This window comes from Mauremys reevesii, linkage group 17 (genome assembly GCF_016161935.1).
Source record: "Mauremys reevesii isolate NIE-2019 linkage group 17, ASM1616193v1, whole genome shotgun sequence".
In the NCBI taxonomy this organism is placed as follows: domain Eukaryota; kingdom Metazoa; phylum Chordata; order Testudines; family Geoemydidae; genus Mauremys; species Mauremys reevesii.
Window position 1 is genome coordinate 11,635,228 of NC_052639.1, and position 6,218 is coordinate 11,641,445.

The 6,218-nt window shown below is 52.2% G+C and overlaps 1 long non-coding RNA gene across 1 annotated transcript; it reads right to left on the bottom strand.

Moving 5' to 3' along the window:
* Window positions 1–2,598: 2,598 nt before the first annotated feature.
* Window positions 2,599–5,494, bottom strand: LOC120384996. Its single transcript, XR_005589192.1, has 3 exons — window positions 5,392–5,494; window positions 4,304–4,458; window positions 2,599–2,711 (listed from the first exon to the last, which is right to left on the bottom strand). It is a non-coding gene; the product is annotated as an uncharacterized LOC120384996 (long non-coding RNA).
* Window positions 5,495–6,218: the final 724 nt, after the last annotated feature.

Sequence of the window (6,218 nt, forward strand, 5' to 3'; positions counted from 1 at the left end):
CCCCACGTGCCTCCCCGGCCCTGCCTGCCACCCCACGTGCCTCCCCAAGCGTCTCTGCCTGCCCCTGCATCTCCACACTGTGCTCCCTCACTGGCCGCTGCCACTGCAGGCTACAGGGAGCGGCGCTGGGGCAGGCTGAGGCGGCTGCTGCGCCTGTGGAAGTAGGAGGCGCATGGCAGCCTCCCGCCCCACCAGGTGACTCCAAGTCGAATCTGAGGAGGGGCTTATCCCGGTTGGACCTCCTGAGCAGCAGCCTGGTGGGGCCTGGGTGAGTGTCTTGTCCCTGGGAATCCTCCTCTGGCCCCACCCCAGCCCCAGGGCAGCCTTCCTGCTGCACCCCAAACTCCTCATCCCTGGCCCAGACCCACACCCTGCACCCCCTCCTGCACCCCAACGCCCTGTCCCAGCCCAGACCCTGCACCCAGCACCCATACTCCCTCTCACACCCAGCCCCCAAACCCCTCCTGCACCCCAAACCCCTGTCCCATCCCAGACTCTGCACCCAGCCCCAAGCCCCTCCTGCACCCCAACCCCTGTCCCAGCCCAGACCCTGCACCTAGCACCCAAACCCCTCCTAGAGCTTGTGCCCCTTCTGCACCCAACCCCCACCCCTGTCCCAGCCCAGACCCTGCACCCAGCACCCAAACTCCCTCGTTTGTACCCTTTTCTGCTCCCAAACCCCAACCCCCTGTCCCAGCCCAGACCCTGCACCTAGCACCCAAACCCCCTCCTGCACCCCAACCGCCTGTCCCAGCCCAGACCCTGCACCCAGAACCCAAACTCCCTCCTAGAGCTTGTACCCCCTTCTGCACCCAAACCCCAACCCCCTGTCCCAGCCCAGACCCTGCACCCAGCACCCAAACTCCCTCGTTTGTACCCTTTTCTGCTCCCAAACCCCAACCCCCTGTCCCAGCCCAGACCCTGCACCCAGAACCCAAACCCCCTCCTGCACCCCAACCCCCTGTCCCAGCCCAGACCCTGCACCTAGCACCCAAACCCCCTCCTGCACCCCAACCGCCTGTCCCAGCCCAGACCCTGCACCCAGAACCCAAACTCCCTCCTAGAGCTTGTACCCCCTTCTGCACCCAACCCCCAACCCCCTGTCCCAGCCCAGACCCTGCACCCAGAACCCAAACTCCCTCCCAGAGCCTACACCCCAAACCCCCTTCTTCACCCAAACACCCTCCCTGGACCTTGCAGTGCCTTCTAACCTGATGGGTCTATAATTCTTTGATTCTAGCATCTGTCACCTAAAAAGAAGGGCTGGCGTGTCTGGATTTCCTCCGCATCCTCTGCAGTGAAGACAGAAGCAAGGAACTTTTTTAGCTTCGCCGCAGTGGCCTGGTCTTCCTGGAGTGCTCCTTTAGCACCGATTGCCTAGTGGCTTTGCTGACCGTTTGGCAGACTTCCTGCATCCCATGTACCCCCTCCGCAAGCAAAAACAAGGAGCGCCGCCCCCCCTCCGAGCGTCACACCGCCCAAGGCCCCGCCCCCGAGCATCACCCAAGCCCCGCCCCCCGAGCGGCGCCCCGCCCAGTCCCCACCCTGAGCATTGCCCCGCCCACATCCCCGCCCCGAGCGGCACGTCGCCCAAGTCCCCACCCCAGCCGAGCACCGCCCAAGTCCCGCCCCCAACACAGCACCACGCCTCCTAAGACCCGCCTCCCCCCAGCGCCGCCTGGCCAAACAAAAAAAATAAAACCAACCCCCGAGTGCCGCCCCCTCCCAAGGTGCCGCCCCAGCACGTGCTTGGTAGGCTGGTGCCTGGAGCCGGCCCTGATCCCATGTACTTAACAACCCTTTGCTGTTAGTTGTTGTGCCTTGGCTAGTTGCTCTTCACGTTCATTTTTGGCCTCTGCCCTATACTTTTCATTGGACTTGCCAGAGTTTACGCTTCTTTGTCTTTTCCTCACTAGGATTTGACTTGCCAATTGTGAAAGGTGCCTTTTTAATGATCTTAGAAAGGCTCTAGCGGCTGCACCAGCGCGAGCCTCTCCTAAACAAGGCCTGCCATTTTACTTGCACCTGGCAACTACTCCAGCAAGCACTGGAGCTGTTTTGCTGCAAAAACAAATTGGCCAGGTGAGACCGATGGCCTATGGTTCCAAAACTCTCAGTGAGGTGGAGGCGAGGTTTTCAGCTTGCGAACGTGAGGTATTCGCCCTGGTATGGTCCCTAACACATTGGGAATATTTAAGTGGCACAGCTCTCATTGTGGTGAGGACATGCCATACTCCAGTAAAATATGTCATCTCTGGAAGAATTAATGAGGGAAGGGTATCCTCTCCCCGGCTGGCGGGATGGACTCTAAGTCTGGTCAATCGGGATATTCGTACTGAGAAGATCCCCCCCATACGAGAATCCTTCCCTATGCTCCGATTACCGCAGGAGATGAGCACGAATGTCCGTTGCCAGATCCTGATTTAGACTTACTATCTCCATTCTTCTTAGCAACATCCTGGGAAGAAGTACAAGGAAAAGGGTTAACACTCTGGGCAGTTGATGGGAGTGCTTGTCACCACGAAGGGCATCCTGTTGCAGGGTTTGCTGCAATCCAGGAGGGGACACAGCAAGTGGTGCAGGGTACGGTGAGGCCCGTCAGCACAAGCTGCACAATGAATTGCGGTCCTGGCAGTATCGTCTGGGGTAGCACCTGAGGAAAACATCTGTCTGTGTTCTGCTTCTAGTTGGGTGGTTCAAGCCCTTCCCATCTGGAAGAAAAGAGTTCAAAGTAAAAGCCCATACGAAGGGGGTCGGTTCTGGCCACGCTTGACAATCAGGCCAATCAGCTAGCAAAACAAGCTGCTAGGTTAGGATCAGCATATACATGGGATAAGACCCAATTTCAGCTGCTGTAGTTAAGATGCCGTCTCCAGATGTGTCAGCAGGCCATGGCATCTTGACCCTGCAAAAACAGGATAATGATCTCCAAGCCCTTTTAACAGCAGGGAAACATCAAGGATATGTAAGGACAAAAACGGATTGATTATAGCAACATCACCAAACTGTGAATTACCTGTACTGGTTATGCCAATAACTCCACGAAAAGAACTAATAACTGTAGCTCATGGCCAGGGACACTATGCTGCGTCCAAAACTTTGGAACGGGTGTCTAAGTGGCGTGGTTGCCTAACATAAAGGAGGAAATACTGGAACAAACCTTTTCTCGATTTGGTATCCCATCAGAAATAGATTCAGACAGAGGACCACACTTTGTGGGTGAAGTCACAAAAGCGCTGTGTGCGGCCTTAAACATCAAACAGCGGTTGCACATAGCTGCTCACCCGCAAAGTCTGTTATCGTCGAGAGGCTAATAGAGCCATGAAAACTGCTCTTAGAAAAGTAATAGATGTGCAAGGAAGGGATTGGGATAGCAAACTCCCATATATCCTAGCGGCCATGCGATCTACTAGAACTGTGTGAGGGTTTTCACCGCACGAGATGCTAACTGGGAGAATTATGCACACCCCTGAACTTTAGTGGGTGAGAGGAGTTCCACCGGATGAGTACCTTCCCAGGGTGCAAATAGACTTATACATGTCACAGTTGCTAGACACCATCAGCAGTCTTCAACATCGAGTAGCTCCTCAACTAAAAGCTAATAACCAAGTCATTAGTGCTTGGTTAGGCCACATTAATGATGTAGGATGGGTGGTTGGTACAAAGGTAATGTTTAGGTATTATATAGAAAACATGTCCTTAGTCCTCGTTGGGTGGGTCCAGTTATCATAACAAACGGAGCAAGTGCCTCTGTATATCAGGTTCAAATACCAGCAAAGAAGGGGATCAAATTAAAGTGATTCCATAGCAGCCAGGTAAAGGAATGGAAAGGAAATCAACCCATTTAACTGTGCCAATCATATTTTCTCTTCCATTCCTAGATCGACATGACCGCCATCATCCTATTCTCTATGTATATAGGTTGCACTGTATTTGTTAAGGTTTGGTTAATTGATTTGGTTGAAGGTGACCATCTGTTCTGTATAACAGGGAGTCATTATGCCACAGAGGATCCCATGGCCACCCTGGATCCTTTGGAACAAAATGACCCCATTTCTGTTTTAATGATCAAGGAAGAACCGTGCTGTGTGCTCAAGTGGGTCAAAGAAAGATCGAACAAGGCAGGTATATTTCAAGCAGTAATTTCAGAAATGTGCCTTAACTATCAGGCTGCACCTGTGGGATGCAGAGAAAAACAGAAATGTCATGTAAGTGGGATATAGTAAAACCTCTTTTGGGAATTGTACCAAACTTAGGGTGCCCAACAGTTCTCAGATTTGCGGTTGCATTAAATTGGAAGTACCTGAGCATGTACCATGGGGTGGGTTTCTGGAAATATATCAGCTCCTTGGGTTCATGAAAGACCTAGTGCCATGTTCAGAATTAGTACTCCAGCACAGTCCTTCCTTCTCGGCTCTCAATGTACTGTTGTATCCACACCTTCTTGCGATAGTTCGTCTATGCAGGGAAATGGATGTAAAGCAGGAAGAGTCTTTTCATTGTAAAACTTTCTACTGCAGTAAGATCAAGGTTAAATTTTCCCGTAAATAGTTAGACTTGTATAGGAGGTTTAAAATGAATGTTACAACGGCAGACTCTGGTAAATGGTCTATGGTAGGTCCGTATGGAATAAGAGTATACCAATTTGTTTTGGTTCTTCCTTCTCCTATTCCTAGTTTAACTGGTCCCGTGGTAATTAGGGAAGAAGCAAATCAAACAGTTATTACACATCCCCAGTCTGCGATAAGGAATGTTTTAATCAGCACTACCCCCTCTGTAATACTATGGTTGTATTTGGGTTCAATGCAAATTTTTCGCCATGTGACAATTTATTCATCGGGTGGGTCATAATTTGGCAAAGCCACAGGTGTCGGCAGTTACATCTTTTTAAAACAGGTGTAACACCGACAAGAGGGGGAAATGTTAATTTCAGTATACATGTTTGCCGAATTATTCTGTATAAAAGTTAAAATAAGTTCTGTAAATCAAAAGGCCATTTTGTTTTGGTAAAAGGACAAGGCGACCTCCATTGGGGGTCAGGTTCTTGTTCCTCAGTACCTAGAAAAGGCGGGAAAGTGGGAAGAGCAGGAATCTGACCTTGCCCAGCAACAGCTCCCTACAGAGACCAATGAGGGGAGGGGCCAGGGGCACTGGCTCTTGAGCTTTTGAGCTGTCAGAGGTGCAGGTGGCTGCTCTCTCTCCTGGTGCGGTACAATCTTGCCACTGGCTATGGGCCTGCAATAGCTACTTACTAATTAAGTTGGGGTTGTTTGTTTGTTGTTTTGGGAAAGCAAACTTGCATACACGGACCTGGTCCGATTAGTTAGATCAATCGTGCACTCAGGACGACGCAAAGCGGGTTAGGGTGGGAGTTAAGATAGGGATACGTACCTGTCTGTTTCATCTGTTGTCCACGGTCAGTGTTCACTACTGGCTTCTCTTTTCTGGATCCTGCACCCCTTTATCGCTGATGTCTGTAAAGATAGAACATCTTGTATTATAAGTGCCTGTGCCTCCCCGGGGCAGAGTCACTTTCCTGCCCAGCCCCAGTGCCCCCCTCCCGGGGTCTCTCACTCCCCGGGGGCTCCGTGGGAGGCTGGACACCAGGGATGCAGGACGGCAGGAATGGGGGTGACAGGCCTCCTGTTCCTCAGTCTCACGGCGGGACCCAGGGGGTTCGTCGCTCTCCGGCTCGGGAGCACTGGGAAGACCCGACCGTGGAGGGGCCGTCGCTGGGGGGGGGACGGCCCCGCGCAGGCGCTGAGCACGTCCTTATATCACTTCTGTGGTGGGAAAAGGGCTGAGGAGATGGAACGCTGAGGGCTGGTTTTGGCGGGAAAAACCGGTTTGGACTGGTTTGAGCCTGTCCCCTGATGGTAAACAAGTCCCCTCTCAGAGATGGAGTCCAGGGGTCAATAGTTCATATGCTCCAGATTGGATCTTATTTTAAAGCCAGTGATTTACTTCGTAGACATCTTATTAACCAACTAATGGAACCTATTCAACAGTTCATACTTCTCACACCTAACAATGAGATAAAAAAAAGAACACAGACAAGCCTTGTCAGTAACAGCTAATGTCCCAACTGGGACGCACGTGAGCTTGTTGCAGAGCTGCTGCTCAGGGATGGGAACCTCCTGGCACCCCAGCCTCCAAAATCACTCAGGCTGCACTTTCTGCACGACTAGGTGCTGGCTGAGGGGGGCGTGGGAATTGGT